This window comes from Staurois parvus, unplaced genomic scaffold, assembly GCF_062004578.1.
Source record: "Staurois parvus isolate SC_StPar_1 unplaced genomic scaffold, SC_StPar_1.0 ptg001049l, whole genome shotgun sequence".
Classification (NCBI taxonomy): Eukaryota; Metazoa; Chordata; class Amphibia; order Anura; family Ranidae; genus Staurois; species Staurois parvus.
This window is the reverse complement of record NW_028318845.1, coordinates 837,192-864,994: the sequence shown is the minus strand read 5'-3', so window position 1 is coordinate 864,994 and position 27,803 is coordinate 837,192. Positions and strand designations below refer to the sequence as shown.

At 44.7% G+C, this 27,803-nt stretch overlaps 1 pseudogene across 1 annotated transcript in view; it reads right to left on the bottom strand.

Annotated features, from left to right (window-relative positions):
- Positions 1 to 26,260, bottom strand: part of LOC149440899 (class I histocompatibility antigen, F10 alpha chain-like) — a 64,979-nt pseudogene extending 38,719 nt beyond the window's left edge. Inside the window, exons 1-2 of the transcript XR_016307469.1 lie at positions 26,125 to 26,260; positions 14,626 to 14,886 (exon numbers count right to left, since the gene is read on the bottom strand). The product of XR_016307469.1 is annotated as a class I histocompatibility antigen, F10 alpha chain-like (transcript). The remainder of the gene's footprint in view (positions 1 to 14,625; positions 14,887 to 26,124) is intronic.
- Between the last annotated feature and the right edge of the window lie 1,543 nt (positions 26,261 to 27,803).

Genomic DNA, 27,803 nt, shown 5'->3' with positions numbered 1-27,803 from the left:
GTCAGATACCAGAAGAGTCACAAGAGTATACACAGAGCTGTAGCAAGACCAAGACACAAGTGCAAAGAGCATGTGTGGATCACAGGCTTATATGTACTCAGCCACACCCCTCTGGGGGATGGACCTCAGAGACCTGAAGGCATAAAAGACTCCCACCATGCTCTGCAGAAACCCAAGATGGAAGCCAGTACATGAAGCCGCACAATCTCTGGGAAAAGTAGGACCTTGACAGCAGCTGCGTCATCGCTTCCAACCCCCCTTGTAATGGCTGCCCCCCCATGTGAGTGTCCTGTGCAGGTCCTGTCATCTTCTTATTGATGACCCAGCAGTGGCAAGTATAATGTCACTTCTTGGTCCCCCTTTCACTTTCCCTGGCCAGTATGGCTGAGGAAGAATCTAATACAGTGTGATCTACACTTTACTGGAGGACACGTGAGACATCCAGCGTCTTTTAGACCCTTTGTATCTCATTTAAAAGAACCTACCACAAAAAAATCACCACATAGTGGACTCTTTGTCCCCCATGTGATGAAAAAATGTAAAAAATTAAAGTTACACCCAAGATCATAAATCCGTTCAAATTTTTGAGCCCCCCACCCCCACATACAGCTGTAAGCGTCGGGCAACCTATGCGCAAAAACATCGATTGCAATACACATTACAGTACATATCGCTGTGCACGACGGACTGAGAAAAAACATTTTAGCACTGGAGCTTCTGCGTAACTCTGAACTGATGACCTATAGGAAGTTTTTAAAGCATTGCCTATGGCAAATACAGGGTGCTATAGGGCAGGGCTTGAAAAAGCCACTCGCCAAATTTGAGGGGAAATCCTTGTGTGGCGAGCACAAATGGAGCGGCTCCACCTGCGTTCCAAGCCTCATTGTGAAGCTAAGTTCCGATTTCCGACTTCTTCTTCGGCACTGCCATTACACTGATACTCATACCTAATATATAACTATATACAAGGATATAAAAGAAACATTATATTATATATAATTCTGTAAAGTAAACTTACATCTTTAAAAGAGACTTTAGTTACTAATGATGCAGGAGATAAACAAAAAAAATACAAAATGTTTACTACAGTTTAAAGCTGTAAAACGTGATATTTTGATTGCACCCTATTGCTATTAAGCTATTGCTGTTGTGTTTAAATTGACATAATAAAGCGATGTTATAATTGCAGTTTTTTATATTTTGGACTCTTTAGTCTAAAGAAAAATGTAATTTCATAAGCTTTAAGGGGGTGTGGTTGGGGCAAGGCTGGGGGTGGGGGCGGACCTGGGCAAGGTTGGGTGGGGCAACTGGTGGAGAGTAAGGTTTGTGCCTGGCTAGTAGATCTAGACTGGAAATGTTAAGCCCTGCTATAAGGTGTGACCTAAAATTAACTTTAGTTTATTGTTTACTGACATTTTGTGCCAATATTGGGTAACATATGGAATTGGAACTACCACTATTGTATTCTCTAGTGAGTCTGGTTTAAGAAAATATATAATATTTGGGGTTTTATGCAATGTTCATGGCTAAAGTGATTATTTTAACTGCTTTAGTGCCGCTCCATAGCATAAATACTGCTAAAGGGCGGCAGCGGTATGCAAAATCACGTATATATACGGATTTCACATTACCAGGTACGGGGCGCGCGACTCGCGCGCCCTACCCACGCCACCATTCACAACCTCGGCTGTCAATCACCGGGTCCCAGCCAGTGATTACTCGCCGGCGCCTGGTGATTGCTGAGCACGACGAGGGGGTGGGAGAGAACGGTTTGTAAACAAAACAGTTCTCTTCCATGTCAGCTCCTGCACACTGTGAAGCACAAACACTGTGAAGCAGTTATAAAGGGCACACAGTTAACCCTTTGATCTCCCCACGTTAACCCCTTCCTGCCCAGTGCCATTAGTACAGTGTCAGTGCTTTTTATTACCGCTGATCACTGTATTGGTGTCACTGGGGATGTCAGTGACACCAAGTCAATTCCCCCCCCAGTGTCAGAATATCCGCCGCAGTCCCGCTATAAGTCGCTGATTGCTGCCATTACTAGTAAAAATCATTTTTTAAAAATCCCAGTATACAGTTGTGACCAAAATTATTCAACCCCCAATGCTGTAAAGGGGTTTAGGGACTATAGTGTACATTTGGAATTGTATTCAGAATCAAATCCTACAAGGACGTTGTAACTACCCAAATGCAACTAAAATGACATCAATTGTTTATGTAATACAGTAGTAAATGGTTCTTATGTGGTTTCTTCATTGCCACAATTATTCAACCCCTTAAAGACTACCACTCTGAAGAACAGAGGTTCATACAGGTGCTTTCCATCAGGTATTGAAAACACCTGTGGATGTCACCGAGCAGCAATCAAGCATAATAAGCACCAATTAGGCAGCTTTAAAATGACTGTGATACTCAGCTCCTTCTAGACATTTACTGGTGTGGTTACAAACATGGTGAAGGCAAGAGAATGGTCCAGGAAGACAAGAGAAGAGGTGATTTCTCTTCACAGGAAGGGCAATGGCTATAAGAAGATTGCAAAGATGTTAAACATACCAAGAGACACCTTAGGAAGCATCATTCGCAAATTCAAGGCAAAGGGCACTGTTGAAACGCTACCTGGTCGTGGCAGAAAGAAGATGCTGACTTCGACTGCTGTGCGCTACCTGAAGCGTAGAGTGGAGAGAAGTCCCCGTGTGACTGCTGAGGAACTGAGAAAAGATTTGTCAGATGTGGGTACAGAAGTTTCAGCCCAGACAATAAGACGCACACTGCGTAATGAAGGCCTCCGTGCCAGAACTCCCAGGCGTACCCCCTTGCTGTCTCCAAAGAATAAGAAGAGTCGACTGCAGTATGCCAAAAGCCATGTGGACAAACCACAAAAGTTGTGGGATAGTGTTCTGTGGACTGATGAAACAAAATTAGAACTGTTTGGGCCCATGGATCAACGCTATGTTTGGAGGAGGAAGAACAAGGCCTATGATGAAAAGAACACCTTGCCTACTGTGAAGCATGGTGGAGGGTCAATCATGCTTTGGGGCTGTTTTGCTTCTGCAGGTACAGGGAAGCTTCAGCGTGTGCAAGGTACCATGAATTCTCTTCAGTACCAGGAGATATTGGATGGAAACGTGATGCAGTCCGTCACACACCTGAGGCTTGGGAGACGTTGGACCTTTCAACAGGACAATGATCCCAAGCATACCTCCAAGTCCACTAGAGCATGGTTGCAGAGGAAAGGCTGGAACATTTTGGAGTGGCCATCGCAGTCACCAGACTTAAATCCGATTGAGAACCTCTGGTGGGACTTAAAGAAAGCAGTTGCAGTGCGCAAGCCTAAGAATGTGACTGAACTGGAGGCCTTTGCCCATGAAGAATGGGCGAAGATACCCGTAGATCGCTGCAAGACACTTGTGTCAAGCTATGCTTCACGTTTAAAAGCTGTTATAACTGTAAAAGGATGCTGTACTAAGTACTAAGATTGAATGTCACTTGGGGGTTGAATAAAACTGATAATGCTGTGAGCACAGAAAAGACATTTGTGGTTATTTCATTATAACTGTTATGTTATATTTGTCTGACCTACAAGTGCCTCTTTAATGTAAATGTAAGCAAGATGACTGAATGATCAAAAGCAATGTCAAACTGGCCAAAACACTCAATTTCAGTGGGGGTTGAATAATTTTGGTCACAACTGTATATACCGCCGATTGTAAACACTATAACTTTCACATAAACCAATTCATTTACACATATTGGTATTTTTTTTTAGCAAAGACATGGAGCAGAATACATTTTGGCCTAAACTTATTACAAAATTTGATTTTCAAATTTTTTTTTACTGGACATGTTTAATAGCAAAAAGTCAAAAACATTGTTTTTTCTCAAAACTGTCAGTCTTTTTTATAGTGCAAAAAATAACGCACAGGCGATCAAATACCACCAAAAGAAAGCTCTATTCGTGGGGAAAAAAAAAGGATGGAAATTTCATATGGGCGCAGCGTTGCATGACCGCGCAATTGTCTGTTAAAGTAAAGCAGCGCTGTAACGCAAAAAATGGCCTGGTCAGGAAGGGGGGGGGGGACGGAATCCTCTGGAGGGCAAGTGGTTAAACAAGTGTGCAAAAAACACAAAACCATCTCAGGCAGTGAAAGGGTTAAAGCGGTATTAAACACAAAAGAAAACATTTGTTATATTGCACCATACCACTTCTTAGATGTGATGGCTGCATTAGTTCTTTTTTAGGTTTTCTTTCCTTTATTTTTACCTGGTGATCTGGCCAGTAACTCTTGTTTTTCAACAAAACAAGCTCTCCTGCAGATGTAGCAGTTTAGAGGGTTGAGACAAACCATTTACCAATGGCAGGGATGCTTACAATGATCAGCTTTAGGTAAAACTTTTATCCCAAAAGGAAAAAAGCTGTTCCTGTAATTGCTTGGGTATCTAAATCTGCCAGTATATCTAACACTCCCCTCCCCATAGACTGACAAGGCTGCTGTCTGCTATGCCTCCTGTGCTCATTCATCCAGAGGAGGTGTGTTATTGGCCAGAATAAAGTGTTGCTAAACCCCCGGACCCGGCATTCACTATATCTGGTCTCCACAGTACACAGAACATGGAAGTGCAATTATTTTAGTAAATATAAACTGCTAAATACTTTTTTTCATCAGCAGTTAGAGCAGTCTTATGACTTCTATCAGTGTCCAGCTCAGCACATGTTGATGCTTGTAGAAGGAGTTTTCATTTTGCTCTAGGAGGATGCAGAACCCCTGAACTCTGTCTGGACAGTGCTAACTGGTCCTGTGCGGATCACATGAACTCTCCCAAGAAAAAAAACAAACACAAAAAAAAAAAACCCTTTCTAGCAATACACACCAAACTGAGCATGTGCAGAGTGTCTCCACACGATATGTCTTATCAGTACATAAGAGGGGGACACTGGAAGAAGGGGAGGATCAGAGAAGTCAGGATCAAACAGCCTTTTTACACAATGCAGAGGATTAACCCCTTAGGTTCCCCAGTGAGTATAACAAGCGTGCTTTACTGCATCTACAGACTGATTTTACTGTTGTGGGTTTAGTAACACTTTAGGGCAGCCAACGTATCTAATGATTGGTAAGTTGCAATTGATGACATTTTTGGTTTTGGGTTTAATATCGCTTTAACACCTCCTTTGGTGGAAGAGCGGATATGTGAACTGAACAGGTGTTTTGCCTTTGAGAGGCACACTTATTATCTACACAATGCCATGCAGGAATGACAGTATTTGGTCTTATTGGTCCTTTGGGGTTATAAATTGTTCTATTTAACCTCTTGTTGACTGGTCAGTAGTAATTTTACTGCTGACAGTCGGCTCCCCCGAGCAACACAACGTACAGGTGCGTCATGCCGAACTTTCAGGTTTACAGGTTTGTGCTCACCTGTGCGGTGTCTCTCATGTTGTAGATCATCAGCAGGCTTGCAGTCAATGATTTTGGCTGTGAACCTGCTCATTGCTGTGGCCAATCACAGCACAGATATGTGTGTTTTCGTAAACACAACATATCTGTTTCGTCCCGGCGTCCGATGTAATTTCCGGTGAGTGGAACGCATGCCGAGCGGTGCGTTCCAGCGGCCATCTTGCCTAGTGGAGGAAGCTGCTTCTGAGGTCTGTCATCCTGCTGTGTTACCTGGCTGTGGGGTCTTATTATAAGATCTGTGGAAAATCATTTATACATCAATAAAATGCTGGTTAATATCTTTTAAAATGTGGAGTCGGTGAGGGGAGTAATCGGAGGAGGTTTCTATGTCCTAGAGGAGGCAATATTTGGAGGTTAAAAAGGGGGTCCAGGAGCCCTTAATAATCCTGAAAGGCGTTATACTCACCAAACATCTGGTGAGTGCGGTTCATGTTGGTTTTGCACTGGTGGATGGTGGAAGGACTATTATTGGCACTGAAGAAATTTATGAAAATATAAGTTTGTTTTTTTATCACGGGATGTTTTTTTGGACATGTCACTGGACTTTTCTTGTTTTTTGTATGTGTCACAAATTATTTTGTTTTTGACACTTATATATAAATTGTAATATCTGCACTAATATTACTTATAGGTTGGGTATTTTACAGATTGTTTTTTGTGTGTTTTGCGCTGTTTTGAGTTGGAAAAAACAACGCAGATCTGCCTGTTTTTTTTCTCCCCGATTTCACTTACTGTTCAGAGCTAAAATCAGGGAGAAAAGTCAGCCAGTCTGTGAGTAAAAGCAGCACACATACACTTATTAGCCACAGAGTTAACCCTTTGATTGTCCTCCTGATCTCCCCCATCACCCAGCCAGTGTCATTAGTAGTACGGTGTCAGTGTAAGGTATTATCACTGTATTAGCATCACTAGCAACATCAGATCGTGTCAGTTAGAGTCAATTAGCGTCCCTCCCAGCCAATGTCAGTTAGCGGCAGTCCCTGATTGCCCGCCACACTATCACTAGTATAGTGTCTGTACAGATCAGTATCCTGGGCACAGTCAGAACTATATTAGTCACTCTAATAGTATAGTGTCCCCAAAACTGTAGTTTTAGCAAGATCAGCCTAGCTTACGCCAGCACTTGTGACATGTAGCAGAATACATTTTGGCCTAAACGTATGAAGGAATTTGATTTTATTGGATATACTTTATAACAGGAAGTAGAAATATCTTTTTTTTTTTTTTTTGGTCTTTTATCGTTTATAGAATACAAAAATCAAAAACCCTGTGAGAAAAAAAAATATACAGTGTTGCTTGACCAAGCAATTACCAGTTAAAAGTAGCGCAGTGCTGAATTGCAAAACATGCCCCGGTCATGAAGGGGGTAAAACCTTCCAAAGTGGTTAAAAAAACTTTGTAATGATTGATCCCATCTCTAATATCTGAGAGAAATTGTACTTATATTATCAAAACAAGAAGCTCTACCACTATATTTTCTCTGTTCTTGTTAATAAGGTAATCCTAACCATGCAAGTCTCTGTTTTTCAGTATGACAAAATGTTTGAAACATGACAAAAAAAATCTGATTAACACACACACACAAAAAAAACAAAAAACAAAAGTTAACGTAAAAAACATTTTTGCATGTCTGCCTATATTAAAAAAAAAAATAAAATATATATATATATATATATATATACACATACAGTGAGGAACAGAAGTATTTGAACACCCTGTGATTTTGAAAGTTCTCCCACTTAGAAATCATGGAGGGGTCTGAAATTCACATTGTAGGTGCATTCCCACTCTGAGACAGAATTTAAAACAATAAAATTCAGGAAATCACATTGTATGATTTTTAAAGAATGTATTTGTCTTGCATTGCTGAACATAAGTATTTGAACACCTAAGAAACAGCAAGAATTCTGACTCTCAAAGACCTGTTACTGTGCCTTTAAAAAGTCCACCTCTACTCCACTCATTAATCTAACTTAGTAGCACCTGTCTGAGCTCTTTAAAGACACCTGTCCACCCCACAGTCAGTCAGACGCCAACTACTACCATGGGCAAGATCAAAGAGCTGTCAAAAGACACCAGAGACAAAATTGTGGACATCCACAAGGCTGGAAGGGCTGCGGGGCAATTGCCAAGCATCTTGGTGAAAATAGATCAACTGTTGGAGCAATTGTTAGAAAATGGAAGAGGCTAAAGACGACTGTCAGTCTCCCTCGGACTGGGGCTCCATGCAAGATCTCACCTCGTGGGGTATCACTGATGAGAAGAAAGGTGAGGAATCAGCCCAGAACTACAAGGGAGGAGCTGGTCAATGACATGAAGAGAGCTGGGATCACAGTTTCAAAGGTCACGGTCGGTAGAACACTACGCCGTCATGGTTTCAAATCATGCATTGCACGGAAGGTTCCCCTGCTCAAGTCATCACATGTCCAGACCCGTCTGAAGTTTGCCAATGACCATCTGGATGATCCAGAGGAGGCATGGGAGAAAGTCATGTGGTCAGATGAGACCAAAGTAGAACTTTTTGGTCTAAACTACACTCGTCGTGTTTGGAGGAAAAAGAAGGATGAGTTGCATCCCAAGAACACCATCCCTACTGTGAAGCATGGGGGTGGTAACATCATGCTTTGGGGTGCTTTTCTGTGAAGGGGACAGGACGACTGCACTGTATTAAGGAGCGGATGAATGGGGCCATTTATTGTGAGATTTTGAGCAACAACCTCCTTCCCTTAGTCAGAGCATTGAAGATGGGTCGTGGCTGGGTCTTCCAACATGACAACGACCCCAAGCACACAGCCAGGATAACTAAGGAGTGGCTCCGTAAGAAGCATATCAAGGTTCTGCAGTGGCCTAGTCAGTCTCCAGACCTAAATCCAATAGAACATCTTTGGAGGGAGCAGAAACTCCATGTTGCACAGAAACAGCCCCGAAACCTGACAGATCTAGAGGAGATCTGTGTGGAGGAGTGGGCCAAAATCCCTGTTGCAGTGCAAACCCGGTCAAGAACTACAGGAAACGTTTGACCTCTGTAATTGCAAACAAAGGCTCCTGTACCAAATATTAACACTGATTTTCTCAGGTGTTCAAATACTTATGTTCAGCAGTGCAAGACAAATACATTCTTTAAAAATCATACAATGGAATTTCCTGAATTGTTTTTTTTTAAATTCTGTCTCTCAGAGTGGGAATGCACCTACAATGTGAATTTCAGACCCCTCCATGATTTCTAAGTGGGAGAACTTTCAAAATCGCAGGGGGTTCAAATACTTCTGTTCCTCACTGTATATATATATTTTTTTCTAGTAAAACTCTACTCTAAAGTGTACCAAATAAAAGGCATATATGTGCTTTACAAATATATAATAAATATTTAGGAAGCAACGAAGTCACAGAATTATTTCCAGTTACAGACACATTGGGGTTGATGTACTAAAACTGGAGAGTATAAAATCTGGTCCAGATCTGCACAGAAACCAATCAGCTTCCAGGATTTATTGTCAAAGTTTAACAGAACAAGCTGAAGTTAGACGCTGATTGGTTTCTATGCAGAGCTGCACCAGATTTTGCACTCTCTGGTTTTAGTAAATCAACCCCATACTGACACTTATCATTTTTGCCAGAACATCCACACATCAATGATTTCTGGTTACAAACATTTTAAAGCCTAACTGCCACTTTTGTTTTCTCTCGGGGATTCAGCCTCCATTCTTGAATTTAGCTGAACAGAGAAAGTTTGTACAAACCCAGCAGACACATTGGTGGTTCCCTGTACCCCCCCCCCCCCTCCTATACACATCACTTCCCAGCATCCATCCCGGTAGTGAGATGGTCCCCACAGCACACAGACCTCACTGATTGGCTGTAATAGCAGTGGTCTATGTACATGTACCCCTCAGTGAGAAGTCCCGAGCAAATGTGAATTAAAGAACTACAGACAAAGCTTTCCTGGCTGTACTCCTCATGTGGATCACAGGAGTGCAGTTCGTTCCACACTCCTGTGACCTGTTTTCAGCTGACAGCGGACTGAAGCCTGTTGTTGGCTGACGTCACTCAGCCGGTCCAGACTGGGGAAAGATGGTGACTTCACAGTCAGGATCCACCCCAGAATCTGGAGCGGCACCTACCTCAGCCTCTCAGTGAAACGCCGCGAGCCTCAGCAAGTCACTCCCTCCCCCTCCACAGCCCATGCTCTAGTGAACGCTGGGGGAGCTGAGCAGAGAGCGGTGACTGACAGTCCCACTCTCTGCTCAAAGCAGAGAGGAGCACTCAGTGATCAGTGATCATGTGATCGCTGAGTTCTCACCCTTAGAGCCAGCTGGGGACAGATGAAGCATCGGACCGATACTTCATCCACCTAGGTAAGTATAATGGGGGGAAAAAATAACCCCATACTTCTCTTTTCAGCTATTAGATTTAGTTCACACTTTTGTGCCGGGGTATCACACGCATTGCCACAACTAGTGGAAAAACATTTTGCACATTGGAAATCTGTTCTTAAAAGAGAAGTATGGGTTTAGAAAAAAAAATTATACTCACCTAGGTGAATGCAACATTGATCCAATACTGCATCTGTCCCCCACTGTCTCTGTAGTGAGAGCTGAATGATCGAACACCGCTGATCATTCAGTTCTCCTCCTCCACTGTGAGCAAAGAGTGGGGACTGTCAGTCTCCGGCTCTCTCCTCTAGCGCTCACTGGAGTGCTGGACTGTGGAGAGGGGCAGGAACAGTTGGTTCAGACTCTCAGCAGATTGCAGAGAGGCTGAGCTAGCTGCTGGTCCAGGCTTTTGGGAAGTTCACGTTCAAATGGTTGGGATCTTTCCAGAGCCTGGACCAGCTCTATGACGTCAGCTGACAGCGGGCTTCAGTCCGGATCACATAAGTGTAGAACTATCTGCACTCCTCTGGTCCACAGGAGAAGTGCAGCCAAAAAAGCTTTGGTTATACTTCTCCTTTAATGGCATCTCAATGCACTTTGCCAAAGAAATGCATCAGAACACAAGTAATGCACCACCATGCACTGTGCTGTGCTACAAAATCTATGTTACATATAATATCATAATACAGAACATAAAATAACATGTACACATCATTGCCATTTGATGCAGAAAGTAGTTGTAAATGAATCGGCTGCTTTCATGTAATGCAGAATAACTCCCAGAATAAGGCACATCAATGATTACTGCAGCACAGCAGCGTGAACCTAGACTCAGTGAGCTGTCCCAAGTGGGCCATTAACTCCGTGTTGTTACGTTTCCACATTGTAGAGTTGTAATTATACAGAGTTGTTTGCCATTAAAGCAGAATTAAAATCTCTCAATCAACATTATTTTAAATCCTTATGCTGCTGACATTAGTAAATAGATGGGAGGGTACATTAGATTTACTTTTTTAAAGCTTTTTTTTACATTTCTTCAGTTGCTTCCTGGTTTCTAGCCTAGGTCAAAATGATGTCATACATCCCTGGAGTCTTCATGGACATTTTTGTTATCTGGAGGAGGGGCTCTCTCAGCTAAGCACACTCTCCTGCCTGCATGTCTAAACTAAGGGCAGACGGATATCAGGAAGTAAATGCTACACGAATCATCTGCCCTTACTCAGGATGGCTGTGGCTAGAAATGCTAGGGGGTGTGTCTCAATAAAATAAAGCATTGAGACATGGATGGATGGGGGAGTTTTCATTGAATATTAAAAATGAATTAAATAGCATTTTCAGTTTGTGGTGCTCAGACACAGACTCAGTTATTATATTGCGCATGCTTAATCTATTGATTTATATCCCATTATAATGTACTTGTAATTCTTCATTTTGAAATTAATAATTGCTTTTATTTGTAGGTTTCCATGAATCCACTTCTGTTCACCTTTGTATTAATACCGCTGGTATGGAAGGGTTAATAGTACAATAATATTCTTGTTCAACATCTAACTAGAAGGAGATTGCTGCCATCTGGAGTCTAATTCACCATAATGGGTTATACAGTATAAGCAGCGGGATGCATGACCAGACTGTACTCCTCACAGACTCCATTTGGAACAAAATGCATGGGGGCGGAGCCTGATGACATCACAGAAGGGCAGAGTCATGGTGCAAATTGGCAGCTGGATGTATCTGGCGGATGAGCTGCAGCATGATAGATGGGGAGCTGACTAGGCGGACTGGTTGGCACCTTTACTAGCGCTTTATTACATAGTGCTTTGCTGCACAAGACAAATGGGAGTCTATATGGACCATTTTGTGTGTTTTTAAAGTAATAAACATGATTTTGCACTATTGCGGTTTTGTTCTTTGTGCCTTTTATTGTTTACCTGGATGTTGGAGAAGTACAGCGGAGGGTGGAGTGGACCAAGCTGGAGGTGTGCTGCCATGGAGGTCTGATAAAACGTCTTTTACCTTTCTATACCAGAAAGATAAAAGTCTGGTGAGCGTCATTCAGTTTGGAATTCTGGGATTTTTGATCTCACATGAATAGACTGTCTGTGTGATTTCTGTGTTTATATACAATTTTGCACTGCAGTAATATCTGTAAGCCAACCAACATTTATTTTCTGGCTCCCATCTCACCTGATCCACCAATCAGAACAGGAACTCTAAATCTCAGCCGGCAGGCTCCACCCACCCACTGAAAGCTCCAATTATATCACACAAGTGTGACATCATTATGTTTGCACAGAACCATGTGACCACATTCAGCCCCATAGGGACTATGAGATTTTAGGCCCCGATTTCACCTTGCGATTTGGGATTGTGAGAAGAATCGCTGCGATTCCTCCTGCGATCCTGAATCATGTGGCAGCCGCAGCACAACATAAAAACATTATCCTTTAATGACACCCCAAATGGGATGCGACTCTGACGCGATTGTTGCGCGGCTATTGTGGCAAACTGCCCCCTTCAAAATTATGTGAAGCTTGTAACTGGAATTGAGCAGGAGCTTTTTAGGTGACAAACGTGCATAGCGCAGCCTACTCAAGTGAATGGGCTACTCTATGCAACATTTAAAATTGCGTGATAATCGCATTTCTGCTACACGATGTGAATAGGGCCTCATACTCCGAGATCTCTCCAGAATTCGTTGGGAAAGAATATTTGTTCACACCTAAGTGTTTTTCACAGCATTTTGCAGAAACGCAGTACAGTCCATTTAACATGATTTCCTATGGGACATGTTCACATCTCCGCGTTTTCACCCGGTGAGTTTTCTGGAAAGGGCCAGAGGCTTTTTTGAATGCAAAAAGTTGAGTTTTTTTTGTTCTATAGACTTCAATGGAAACGCTGCAGAAAAGCATGAATTGAGTTTTTGCAGAGTTTTAAATCTGCTTAGCAACAAGAAAAAAAAAAAAAAAAAAAACGCATCAAAAACACGGGTACAAAAACGTAAAAAGCAACGTAGAAATGGGTCAAACACAACCTGCATAGGTGTGAACGTAGCCTTACAAAGGTTCTGCACACTTTCTGTACAGTAGTAATCTTTGTAGTATCCTCTGATTTCATGATCTGAGGTCACATGGAATGTCGGTGTACATACAGAGTACTAGACATGTCCCTGGTAATCCTATAAATACAGGACCAGACAAATCTAGTTTTTGGGGACCACATACAGGACTCTGGGGGTAACTACTTATCTAGTGAAGTTCTCTGACTTCAGATCATTACTGTCTTTATAAGAATCCTAGTACGGTGGGGGGTCACAGCTCTCCAGCCCCGAGACAGACAGCATTGCTACAAGAGATTTCTCTGGGATCGCTGTTCATGTCATCTCTCCAACTTTAGCTGTTTTGTGAAGTCACAGCAATGGGGTTCATCTACTAAAGGAAAAGACAGATCACAATGCAAAGGGAACATTCACTGAGCTTAGTAATAAGACAGATCTCTGTTCATTGTATATACCCAATCATGTACAAGGGAGAGGAAAGACAGGATTGTTTGCTGTCACATTGGTTTTGATAATTGGAATGAACACAACTTCACCATGTATACCGGGGGTAGGCAACCTTTCCGAGGATGAGGTCCCCTTGGGGGGGGGGGGGTTACTAGGCAGCGCAGTAGTGTTTTGTAGCCACCAATGCTGTGTCCTGTACCCCCCAAAGCAGTGTCCCCTGCCCCCCTTCACACCACATCTCCCCCACTGTCGTACCCTCTGCCCCCCAGTAGTGTCCTGTATCCCCCCCCTCCAAACCAGTGTCTTCTGCCCTCCTTCGTATCACCCCCCACTGTGTAGTGTACTCTACCCTGCCCCATAGCGGTGTTCTCCCCCCCCCAAAGTGTCCTCTGTATCCACTCCCCCAGAGCAGTGTCCTCTGTCTCATCAAAATCCCCCCATTGTAGTTTACTCTGCCCCCACCCCCAGTGTCTCCTATGCGGTCCTCTCACAGTCACAGAGTCTCTTGTGTCCCCCCCCTTCCACAGTGTCTCCTAACCCCCTTTCCTCCCACAGTGTCTCATGTCATCCCCCTCCCTCCCACAGTGTCTCCTGTGTCCCCCCTCCCTCCCACAGTGTCTCCTCTGTCCCCCTTCCACAGTATCTCCTAAACCCCCCTTCCTCCCACAGTCTCTCCTGTGCCCCCCTCCCACAGTCTCTCCTGTGCCCCCCCCACAGTCTCTCCTGTGCCCCCCCCCCCCCCCCACAGTCTCTCCTGTGCCCCCCTCCCACAGTCTCTCCTCTGCCCCCCCCCCAGTGTCTCCTGCCCCCCCCCCATATCACACACAGGGGTAGCACTGCCTACCTGTAAGCGTGTGTAGAGCAGAGCGGAGATCAGAAGACAACATAGTGCTGGGTGGAAGGTGGGAGCAGGAGCTTCTGGAGTTCATAATACCAAGCTGGTGATTGGTTTATAGGACTGCCTAGCAACTAATCAATGAGCAGCTTCTGCCCCCTACCCCGCCCTCCATCCAGCACTATGCTGCCTCCTGCTCTGCTGATAACATGAGAGCGGCGGGGGCTGTGGGGAGGAAGAACCGCTGTCATCATCGACCTTTCGGCTCCCCGTGGTCGACCAGTCGATCGTGATTGACGGGTTTCTACCCCCGATGTATACCATACTCACTGAGCATTCAGTAAACGGCCCCCAATCTTTTCATACATCAGACACATTTCTGGCACATTTGTATACATTTTATTCCATGTTTGTATTTGGTGTAATAAAGAAATAGAAATGTAAGAATTGTCTCACCTCCAGTCTGGTTGAATCGGCTCATCAATATCTGTACACCGTGCTTAAACACAGGCTCACTGCTCCGACCTAATTGTGTGTTCCTCTCCAAGTAGTCAGGTTCCACTTTCTTCATCCATTCAGTCTTGGGAAGACACTGCCGAGTGTCGCTGTTATAATTTGCTATCTCCTTATCATCCAGATATCCGACTGCAGAGAACACAGGGAGCCCGGATCCCGGAGAGGAGACTCCAGTGACATAATACCGCATAGAGTGACTGTCTGATAGAGAGACATGGAGGGTATTCAGTAACACAAATAGCCAAGTTCTGAATGTAACAATCCATAGTAACCAATCAGATTTCCTCTCTCAGTCACCTGACAGCTATAAAGTGAAATCAGATTGGTTGCCATGGTTTACTGCACTTAATAATAAAAGGAATAGACAATTTTCCTTTACACAGCACTGCATATATTCAGCCTAGACTGACGTCATCATGGGAGAGGAAATACAAATCCCAACACATATTTCCAGGACATCACCTGCAGGAATGCTATGAGGATCAGTGTGATCACCCAGCAAACTATCAGACTGAGAAGATTTCCAAACATATGCTGACTGCACTACCTGTACAGCCAATGAATCACAATTAGGCTGGCCCTATACAACCGATCTGACAGGGGCCCTCTTGGGCACCCAGAGGAGAAGAAAAAGGCAGCAAGTATAATGACAACTGTAGCAAATTAGCTCATCAGAGTTGGACGCGAAGTTCCCCTTTTTCTTTTCTTTGTATTGGAAGTATTCCTCACACTCCCTACCCCCTCCCTTCCTGAGAGGCAAAGGTTATCTCCTGACAGATGGGGGGTCAACCCAAGTTAAGGTATCCTCCGTAAGGTGCCAGGCAGTCTGCGAAAGTGTAACCTTCTCACCTATGTCCTGATAAGGCCAGCATTTCTCAAAGAATTGGGAAGCACTGACTCAAAACGGTGTAGGCCCACACATCATAAAACTGACCAGCAGTTAATTGAACATTCCTCAGGTCAACTGTATGTTTCATATCATGGAGTATGAAGCTGTTAATTTTAACTGAGAGTCCACTGACATCCTGGCCAAAATATTGTATTGGGCAGACTCAAAGCCACCCCCCCCCCTTGCAGGGGGATTTTAAAAAGGACAGGCTGCAAGCCTGGAAGCTAAGAAACACACATCTCCTAAGCTTAACATCGAACGAGGAGATCAAAGAACCATCCTGCTCTGCAACTTGGATCTGCTACCAAGGCATGCTGGCAAGTAACCTAACCCTGTAACTTCCTTCCTATTATCTCTTTGCTGTATCTTTATATACATATATATATATATTTTCGTGACATCTCTTTGAAAATATTTTATTGCACCTGTTTGACTCTTTTAGTAATAAATCTTTCTTTCTAAAAGTGTTAAACTGTTTTTAAGCGCTTACCTGCAATTCATGAATTCCTGCCTTTCGAAGAGACGCTACTGTGTTTGTTTAATTCTCTGCCCAATTGGCCTGCGGGATCCGCATTGGACAGGAGACTTTTCAATCATTATAGTGTATATTTGATAACAGGAGTTTCCCAGTCTCCTTTTTTTTTAAAAAAAAGTGGTGGTGGCAGTGTGAAAGGGTTAGTTGTGTAATTAACCCGACCCAGTAACAAGCGCATTCAGGCTGCACGCACAGATTGTAGCCCATTTGCTGGACAATCGCTGTGCAGGGTGCAGCTGGGTGTGGCCTTGTTACGCGCGTCACACCATGGTTTTAGATCGGTCGGTCCTTCGGTCACGAGTTTGGTGAGAAGGTCTGGGGTCTGACGCAGCGATCGTGACGTATTACTGTTGGTCGCGGTCGTGCGATTGTCGCATGTTGGTGTTGGCGATCGTGACAACAACCAGGTACAATCCATAGTGCAGGGGTCAGGAGTATATCATGTACACAGAGCACACCATGGGATCTAGGCTGCCCAGGCTTTGGGTAAAACAAGGGAGAAGTTTTTTTATTCTCAGCAAATTATTTTTTTTCACTTCCGTTATAATCTCAGCCAATGATTGTTATTGTTAAATTGGGTAAAGAGTCTGGAATGATTACAGATGGGAGGTTTTATTTCACAATTTACAATCCTGCTGTGTCCTTATTGGAGAGATTTCTCTGCATCTGTGAAGGCAAAACTCTCCGGGTCAGTTCACACCATAGAAAATGCAGTCCCAATGCGTTCTGGATGCGTTTCTGTCTGCGCATTTTTGGTGCGTTTTGGATGCGTTTCTGCATGAGCATTTTTTATGCGTTTTTGACGCATTCCCGCTCATTTTTCCCCCTCTCTTTTTCTTCAATTTAACCACCTCCCGCCCGCCATATAGTAATATGACGGGCACAAGGTGGTTCTCTCGTTCTGGGAGGACATCATATGACGTCCTCCCATTCTCACTGCGCATGCACGGCTCAGGGAGCGCGCAGCACGGCGATCGGCGGTCACGGAAAGAGCCGAAGATGTCGGCTCGGTCATGTGATCAGCTGTGTCCAATCACAGCTGATCACATGTAAACAGGGAAATGCCGGTTATTGGCATTTCTCTCCTCTCGAGCTGTCACGCTGACAGAGGAGAGGACAGCCGGTAATCGGCTTTCTGCGGAGGGGACATGTACACTGATCATCAGGGCACTGATGATCAGTGTAGCCCCAGCAGTGCCACCTGTCAGTGTCCATTAGTGCCTTATGTCAGTGCTCATCAGTGCCTCGTGCCAGTACCCATCAGTGCCACATATCAGTGCCTACCAGTGCACATCAATGCCACATAGCAGTGCCCATCTGAGCTGCCTTTCAGTGTCACCCATCAGTGCCAGTCAGTGCCACCTATCAGTGCCAATCAGTGCCACCTATCAGTGCCAGTCAGTGCTGCCTATCAGTGCCAGTCAGTGCCGCCTATCAGTGCCAGTCAGTGCCGCCTATCAGTGCCAGTCAGTGCCGCCTATCAGTGCCAGTCAGTGCCGCCTATCAGTGCTGCCAGTCAGTGCCACCTATCAGTGCTACCTTTCAGTGCCCTTCACTGATGCCTGTCAATGCCCATCAGTGCCACCTACCAGTGCCTCCTCATCAGTGTCCATCAGTGCAGCCTCATAAGCGCACATCAGTGAAGGAGAAAAATCACTTATTTACAAAATTTTATAACAAAAGCTAAGAAAAAACATTTTTTTTCAAAATTTTCAGTGGTTTTTGGTTTAAGAAAAAATAAAAAACCCCGAGGTGATTAAATACCACCAAAATTTTGCTCTGTCACAAATGATAAAAATTTCATATGGGTACAGTGTTGCATGACCGCGCAATTGTCATTCAAAGTGTGACAGCACTGAAAGCTGGAAATTGGCCTGGACAGGAAGGGGGTGAAAGTGCCCTGTAGGCAAGTGGTTAAAATAGGGACATGTGCGTTCAAGTGCATTTTTTTATGTGTTTCGGTGCGTTCCGGTACATTTTTACCGCGTACCAGTTCTGTGCAGAAAAAATGCAGCATGTTCTACTTTTTTTCTGCAACTGGAACTGCAAGCACTGATGTAAACTATGACATCGAAAGCCATATCACCTACTTTCTGTGCATTTTGGATGGAGGAAAAAAAGCAACTGAAACGCATGGAGTGTGAACTGGCCCTCCAACAGGGACCCAGGAAGCAACAGAGGTCTGACAGATGATCGATCCATTAAAGTGACACTAAACTGTATCTTTTTCTCCAAAAATAATCCATTTACATCCACTACTTAAAAGTCCTGTAATCTATTTGTCATGATTTTTTTTCTGTTATTTTCTTCCTCTGTATAATGTCCTCTGTGAGCTCCCACACCTCTCCTTTTCCTCCTCACTTCCATTTCATGTTTGGAATGAGCAGTGCATGTTAGTGGCAGTCATGTACACTGCTCTCTGCACTACAACTTCCATTGTCCATAGTCCCTAGTTCATCTTAGTACAAGCAAGGATGGGTAGTCCCTACATCCAGTGGGACCATAGATAATAAACATGGCTACCCTCTAACGGGAAGTTGGATCACAGCAGCAAAAAAAGGAAACTGAAGATTTGGAGGAGGCTGAGAGCAAGAGAATGGACTTTTCTGAGGGCCGGTTCACACTATAGAAATGCAGTCCAAATGCGTTCCAGATGCATGTTTTTGATGCTTTCTGGCTCATTTTTTCCCTCTCTTTTCCTTCAATCTACATAGAGACATGTGCGTTCCAGTGCAATTTTGGTGGGTCCCGCTGCGACTGCAGACAGACTGACCGCTCTAAACATTAGTAGTGCTCGGTGCACCATCCAGCAGCTGTCAGAATCCTATAGAGTTGTACAGGCGGCCAGCAATGGGGCTGAATGGTGCACCAGTGCCTTCTGTCTGTACCTATATGCTGGAGTGTCATGCCCCCCCCCCCCCGGATACATGCCCAGTGTACATGAGGCCTACACTGCCCCCTGCCAGGCAGAATAGTCTATGTAAGTGTCGGCAGCAAAGACCTTCCCTGCAGCAACTGTGAGGTCAATGAGGGGGGGCAGCCTAGGCTCAGGATTATTCTTGGCACACCCCTAGAACATTGCCACATCACAGATCAATATTCTGTATACAAGACAAAGCTGGAGTTCCTGCTATTCACTGCTGGGTGCAAGTAAGACGATGACAAGTCCGAGCTTTACTTGCTGCACTCCTCTGATCACTCAGCCAGCACCGAAGCCTGTGGATGTACATGACAGCCAAGCAACCAGAGTCCTCAGAAGAAATGCCAGTAATGGCAAAGGTGCAATTCGTACCAAGTACACGGGGGGGGGGATTTACTAAAACTGGAGCACTCAGAATCTGGTGCAGCTGTGCATGGGAGCCAATCAGCTTCTAACTTCAGCTTGTTTAATTAAGCTTTGACACTACAACCTGAAAGCTGATTGGTTTCTATGCAGAGATCAGGGTGGATAAAAATCAATGATTTAAAGAAAAAAAAAAAAAAAGAAAAAAAAAAAAAGAAAAAAAAAAAAAAAAAATCGGATTTTTTTAAATAAAATGCTTTTTGAGGAAAATATATTACCATCCAAAGGTTATTCCATCATGAAATAAAGATTAGTTTTTTAATTATGTAGAATAAGGCTGTATATGTTAATTTTTTGGTAAATAAATTATATATACCGTATTTTTCGCTCCATAAGACGCACCTAGGTTTTAGAGGCAGAAAACAGGAAAATAAATATTCGGAACCAATGGACTGCAGACACAGTACAGGAAATGACCAGAGACTGCAGACAGTACAGGGATGAGAAGAGACTGCGGACAGTACAGGAGATGACTGCTGACCTTTGGGGGGGGGGGGGGGGGGGGAGCGGGTACCTGAATTTGACAGGTACCCGCTCTTACTTCCGCAGAGTTGTTCTTTAATTAGTGTCTGCTCTGCAGCGGGACCTTACCTGTTCCTCTATCCAGCCGCGCGCTGTCTTCCCGGCTTCTGTAGTGTCGGCGCTCGGCTTAATAGCCGGTTGCCCAGTGCACATGAGCGAGAAGCGCTGAACTTTGTGATTGGTCCGGCGGCTTCTGGGATCTGTCATGTGTCCCAGGTGCCACCTTACCATTCACAAAGAGCACCGCTTCTTGCGCATGCGCACTTGGCACCCGGCTGTCAAGCCGAGCGCCCACACTACAGAAGCCGGGAAGACAGCGCGCGGATGGATAGAGGAACAGGTAAGGTCCCGCTGCAGAGCTGAGCGGCTGGCCTGGTATTCTGAAACGGCGGAGGTGGAAATACCGGACCAGCCACTCCATATTCGCTCCATAAGACGCACTGACATTTCCCCCCCTTTTTTGGGGGGTAAAAAGTGCGTCTTATGGAGCGTAAAATACGGTATTTTGTTAAGCCAAATTAGTTAACAAACATGGATGTTTAAGCAAATCACATATGCTGGAATGTTATTGTTTCAGTTGAATAAATCTATTTAAATTGTTATTATTAAGGTAATGATTATTTTTCTCCTTCCTAAGTACAACAGAAAAGTTGTCCAAATATGAATGATTAACCTATTAAACTGGGGATAAAAAACTAATATGAAAAGTTGTTCTAAAAATCTTCATCTACTTGTATATTAAAGTTATACCAGCAAGAATTAGTCTTTATGTAGAAAACTAGGATTTATATCAAGCCTTACTGACTAGTGATTTAAATCAAATCCACCCTGGCAGAGATCCACCAGATTTTGCACGTTCCAGTTTTAGTAAATCCCCCCCCCCCCTGTACTCAGCATTCCTAATCTTCTGCACATGCAGCCCTGCTGCCTAACTCACCCCCTCCAGAGAGGAGACTCTTTAACCCCTCGCCCTCCAGAGGATTTGCCCCCCTTCCTGACCAGGTCATTTCTTGCGATACGGCGCTGCGTTACTTTAACTGACTTTAATGGTCATATAATAAATCAAAATCCACACAAATACTCAAACCAAATTATGTACAAAGCAGCAAACACACCAAGAGGAAATCCTCTCTAAATCACAAACACAAATAAATCTCTAGTGTTGCGCTAAATAAAAAACAAAATACAGAAATAATACAGAAATAGTGTACAATTATTACATAACCAATGATAAACAGGGAAAAAAGTGCTCAATGGTGAACCAATGCCAGAAGTTGTGGTGTGAATAGGGCTGACATATGTGTAACAGTCCCTAGAGGGTCTATAGAACAGTCCTCTTGTTTTGTGATGAATAGCCAAAAATCTTCATTCCAATATAACCACCAATGTGAGTCCTGCACCACCGTGATGACAGATTGGGGGCTTACCAGATCCTTTGACCCCTTAACTATAGGGGGGTCAACAAACGCCTGTTCTGAATACTTCCATCCAGACTCATATAACTCAAGTCAGACCACATGTATCATCAAAGACTCCTCAGACCGTCCCGATCTCGTAGGGTTGACATGAACTCATGTAAAAATAAAAAAAGGCGCCTCTCATAGTGCAGATAACTTAGAAGACCATTTATTGAACAAAACGAACCGAACTTACAAGCATCATGAACTTTATAGCGATCATAAAATCCTCAAACAGCAAGGAACGGTAAAAATGTCAATTACTACGCGATGACGTCAGATGACATCACAAGGGAGGCTCTACCTGACGCATTTCTAAAAACTAATCTAAATAGTTCTGGTCATTGGCATAACAGGTGGATAAGGTCACTTGGGGGAAGCCCACATTTAGAGCAATTAGGGGAGTCATGTATACCTATCCTGTGGAGGAATTCCAGGGGGCTGATAAGCCATGTGGACTATTACAAATCATGACACGGACTATTTCTCCGTAGAGACGAGGGGCTCCAACTATTCCATCTATGCAGAGTTCAGTTCTATGACACTGTGCCGTGTTCTCTGTATACTTGTACCTAGTTGGCGATTCCTTGTGCCTTACTCAGTCCTCTGTCTTATCAAATGTTTGTAACTCTTTTTTCTCTTCTACTAAAACAATAAAAATGATGGAAAGTAAAAGTTGTGGCAATTTGTGACAAAGAGACAAAGAAATGCTAGTTTGGAGCCATAAAACTTCCTCCATTATTCCCTCAGGTCTGACCCCCACCGGGCTCTAGAGAATGATAGAAGAGAACCCAACAAAAGGTGTGATGGATTGAGGTATTGGGAGGACATTACCAGACCCTTCATACAGTCAGACCGAAGCGGGCCGTCCAACACCCCGAGATCCACAAATGTCAGATATGGAGAGATACATTCCACCTGAAGTGCATGGCACCATTACAGGCACTGCACAAAGGTCTGATTAATCAGCAAGAAGTCAGATTGCCGTCCTAATGGATTTCAGACATTTCCCAATATGGCTGTGAAAAGGTGGAGAACCCCAACATTCTCCAGGAGTGAGACCCTGAAATTTGGTTAATTCTGTAAGGAAGTCATGAGTCCAAATGGTGGCAAACCTTGTATTAAAGAGGATCTTCACTCTCCAATCAACATTGATTATATTTCATCTTTATGCTGCCAGCATTAGTAAATAGATAGGAAGGTACCGTATTTTTCACCGTATAAGACGCACCTGACCATAAGACGCACCTGACCATAAGACGCACCTAGGTTTTAGAGGCAGAAAACAGGAAAAAAAAAATTCTGAACTAATGGACTGCAGACACAGTACAGGAGATGACTAGAGACTGCGGACAGCACAGGGGATGACCAGAGACTGCGGACAGCACAGGGATGACCAGAGACTGCGGACAGCACAGGGATGACCAGAGACTGCGGACAGTACAGGGATGACCAGAGACTGCGGACAGCACAGGGATGACCAAAGACTGCGGACAGCACAGGGATGACCAAAGACTGCGGACAGCACAGGGATGACCAGAGACTGCGGACAGTACAGAAGACTGCTGACCTTTGGGGAGGTGGGGAGCGGGTACCTGAATTTGACAGGTACCCGTTCTTATTTCCGCAGAGTTTTTGTTTGATCTTACCTGTTCCTCGATCCAGCCACGCGCTATCTTCCCGGCTTCTGTAATGGCACTCGGCATGACAGCCGGGTGCCCAGTGTACATGAGCGAGAAGCACTTGCGCTTTGTGATTGGTCCGGCAGCTTCTGGGATCTGTCATGTGTCCCAGGTACCGCCTTACCATTCACAAAAAGCACCGCTTCTTGCGCATGTGCACTTGGCACCCGGCTGTCATGCCCAGTGCCCACACTACAGAAGCCGGGAAGACAGCACGCCGCTGGATAGAGGAACAGGTAAGGTCCCACTGCAGAGCTGAGCGGCCGGCCCGGTATTCTGACACGGCCGCGGTGGAAATACCGGACCGGCCTCTCCATATTCGCCTTATAAGACGCACTGACATTTCCCCCCCAGTTTTGGGGAAGAAAAAGTGTGTCTTATACGGCGAAAAATACGGTAAATCATATTTACTCCTTGTAAACTTTTTTAATTTCTTCAGTTACTTCCTGGTTTCCATGCCTAGGCAAATTATGTCATACATCCCAGGAGTCTTTAGGAGGGGAGGGGAGGAGAGGAGGAGTTTTTTCAGCTAAGCACCCTATACATGCCTGAGCTAAGGGTAGATGGATTTCAGGAAGTATATGCTACATGAATTATTTGCCCTTACTCAAAATGGCCACAGCCAGAAATGCCTGGGGGGGAGGGGGTTCTAAGTGATTTCTCACCAAAATAAAGCATGAAGACATGGAGGGATGGGGGAGCTTGCTCTGAATAATAAAAATGAATGAAATATTGTGTTTGGTTTGGGTGCTCAGATGCCGTGCAGATCCACTATTGTCACCATCCAATCCAACAACATTACCTCTTTATTAGCAATAAAAACTGACAGGGGTTCTAACCCTTCCCCACTGTATCCATCCCCCTGGATATCACGTCCTGAGATAAATGCTGCACGCCGTGTTTTAGTATTGGGGGGTTTTGTGAATTGCAAAAAAATATGAGAAAAACTCTACGAGATATTTTATATCAAATTGTAAAGCAGAAAATACGGCTTTGTGAGGATTCCGGCTGAGCGGTAGAATGCTGAGCGAGCGTGTGATATGTCTAGAGCAGTGGTACTTAACCTTGTTGGAGGTACTGAACCCCACCAGTTTCATATGCGCATTCACCGAACCCTTCTTAATTGGAAAAATAAAATATGATTTTTAAAATTCAAAACATAGGTATATATTTATACATAGGTGCACAAAATGAACAAAACCGTTAAGAACAAAACCATTAAAACATGATTTTCACACAAAAACATAATAATGAATATTTACTGCACGAATCATATGAGTCGGGTGTGGGTCTTCACCTCTGCCGAACCCGCGAGACTGACTCACTGAACCCCTGGGGTTCGATCGAACCCAGGTTAAGAACCACTGTTTTATAGTAATTCATCCCCCATAGTAATTCATCCCCCATATAGTAATTCATCCCCCCTATAGTAATTCATCCCCCATAGTAATTCATCATCCATATAGTAATTCATCCCCCATATAGTAATTCATCCCCCATAGTAATTCATCCCCCATATAGTAATTCATCCCCCATATAGTAATTCATCCCCCATATAGTAATTCATCCCCCATATAGTACTTCATCCCTCATAGTAATTCATCCCCCATATAGTACTTCATCCCTCATAGTAATTCATCCCCCATATAGTACTTCATCCCCTATAGTAATTCATCCCCCCTATAGTAATTCATCCCCCTATAGTAATTCATCCCCCATAGTAATTCATCCCCCATATTAATTCATCCCTTATATAGTAGTAGTAAGTAAGTAGCAAGTAGTAAGCCAAGTCCCCCCTGTGTCAATTCACTTACCTTTGCTCCGCGCGTTCCTCTCGCCGTATTCCCGCGCCGCTCCGGTCTTCAGGGCGGACTGTGAGAGGAGCCTAGCTCCTCTCACGTTCGTCACGCTGGCCCGCCTACACACATCCTGACAGCCAATCACTGGCTATCAGGATGTGAGTGGCAGCGAGACTGGCCAATCATTGCATTTGAGCGCGCTGCCCTGGCTGTTTTTTTTTTTGGATCACGCTGCAGAGTCCCTGCCGCCCGAGAGGAGGGAGGGGAGCGGGCGCCCGGCACACAAAAGCCGCATTAAAGCGTGTAAAGAGCCGCATGTGGCTCGCGAGCCACGGCTTGCCGACCACTGGGCTAAGCGATGTTGCGTGACCACCTGCAGCCAATGATGGACAAGTGGGGCATGTCATCACGAATCATATGAGTCGGGTGTGGGTCTTCACCTCCGCCGAACCCGCGAGACTGACTCACCGAACCCCTGGGGTTCGATCGAACCCAGGTTAAGAACCACTGGTCTAGAGGAAAACTGCAGCATTTCCTGGTAGAGCATACAGCTGGTCATAGAGGGGGGGCTGTACACCCCTGTACATTTATATCTGTACAGGTGTGACATCACCACTCCCCATATACAGGAGATATCCGTACAGGTGTGACATCACCACTCTCCATATACAGGAGATATCAGTACAGGTGTGACATCACCACTCTCCATATACAGGAGATATCCGTACAGGTGTGACATCACCACTCTCCATATACAGGAGATATCCGTACAGGTGTGACATCACCACTCTCCATATACAGGAGATATCTGTACAGGTGTGACATCACCACTCTCCATATACAGGAGATATCCGTACAGGTGTGACATCACCACTCTCCATATACAGGAGATATCCGTACAGGTGTGACATCACCACTCCCCATATACAGGAGATATCCGTACAGGTGTGACATCACCACTCCCCATATACAGGAGATATCCGTACAGGTGTGACATCACCACTCCCCATATACAGGAGATATCCGTACAGGTGTGACATCACTATTCTCCATATACAGGAGATATCCGTACAGGTGTGACATCACTACTCCCCATATACAGGAGATATCCGTACAGCTGTGACATCACTAATATATAACGTTGTCTCTCCTAATATCAGGAAATATATGACATCATAATTATAAATAACAGCCCCTCCCCCCCAGACTCACCTCCATACACCCCGGACACCCCGATAATAATCAGGATGAGGGGGATCATCTTCTTCCTCCTCACAGAGACCCCAAAACTCAGCTCCGTCCACCACACATAGCGCGGGGAGTCACACGGTGAGTCAGGACTCTTGTACAGGAGGGCGGAACTGTGTGCTGATTGGATGATTTTGGCTCTCTGACCAATAGGAAAATGAATTCAGAGCTGATCACCAGTTGCCGGGTAGAGGGAGTGTGCTCAGGATGGCTCAATGCAATGTATAGAAGGGGAAAGTGAAAGAGAAATGTGATGTTCACAAATGTCCAATCTCCTCCCACCAGAGGGCCACCGCCCCGCCCACTGACACCGCCCCGCCCACTGACACCACAATATCACTGATGGGCACTGATAGGCTACACTGATGGGAAATCATGAGGAGGCACTGATATGTGGCACTGATTGGCATTGAGAGGCTGCACTGATGAGGAGGCACTGATATGCAGCACTGATGGGCACTGATAGGTGGCACTGACAGGCATCACTGAGGAGGCACTGAAAACCAGCACAGATGGGCACTGAAAGAAGACCAGCGCACCATCACTCTGATGGGCACTAATGAGGCTGCACTGATGGGCACTGATAGGCTGCTCTAATGGCAAAGTTGGCAACATTTCCAAAAAAATTTTTAGGGACACTTTTTTTCCCTGTACAGTGGGGCAAACAAGTATTTAGTCAGCCACCAATTGTGCAAGTTCTCTCATTTAAAAAGATGAGAGAGGCCTGTAATTGGCATCATAGGTAGACCTCAACTATGAGAGACAAAATGAGAAAACAAATCCAGACAATCACATTGGCTGATTTGGAAAGAATTTGTTTGCAAATTATGGTGGAAAATAAGTATTTGGTCAATATCAAAAGTTCATCTCAATACTTTGTTATATATCCTTTGTTGGCAATGACAGAGGTCAAACGTTTCCTGTAAGTCTTCACAAGGTTGGCACACACTGTTGCTGGTATGTTGGCCCATCCTCCATGCAGATCTCCTCTAGAGCAGTGAGGTTTTGGGGCTGTCGCTGGGCAACACGGACTTTCAACTCCCTCCAAAAGTTTTCTATGGGGTTGAGATCTGGAGACTGGCTAGGCCACTCCAGGACCTTGAAATGCTTCTTACGAAGCCACTCCTTCGTTGCCCGGGTGGTATGTTTGGGATCATTGTCATGTTGGAAGACCCAGCCACGTTTCATCTTCAATGCCCTTGCTAATGGAAGGAGGTTTGCACTCAACATCTCACGATACATGGCCCCATTCATTCTGTCCTGTACATGGATCAGTCGTCCTGGTCCCTTTGCAGAGAAACAGCCCCAAAGCATGATGTTGCCACCCCCATGCTTCACAGTAGGTATGGTGTTCTTTGGATGCAACTCAGCATTCTCTCTCCTCCAAACACGACGAGTTGTGTTTCTACCAAACAGTTCTATTTTGGTTTCATCTGACCATATGACATTCTCCCAATCCTCTTCTGGATCATCCAAATGCTCTCTAGCAAACTTCAGACGGGCCCGAACATATACTGGCTTAAGCAGGGGGACACGTCTGGCACTGCAGGATCTGAGTCCCTGGCGGCGTAGTGTGTTACTGATGGTAGCCTTTGTAGCGTTGGTCCCAGCTCTCTGCAGGTCATTCACTAGGTCCCCCCGTG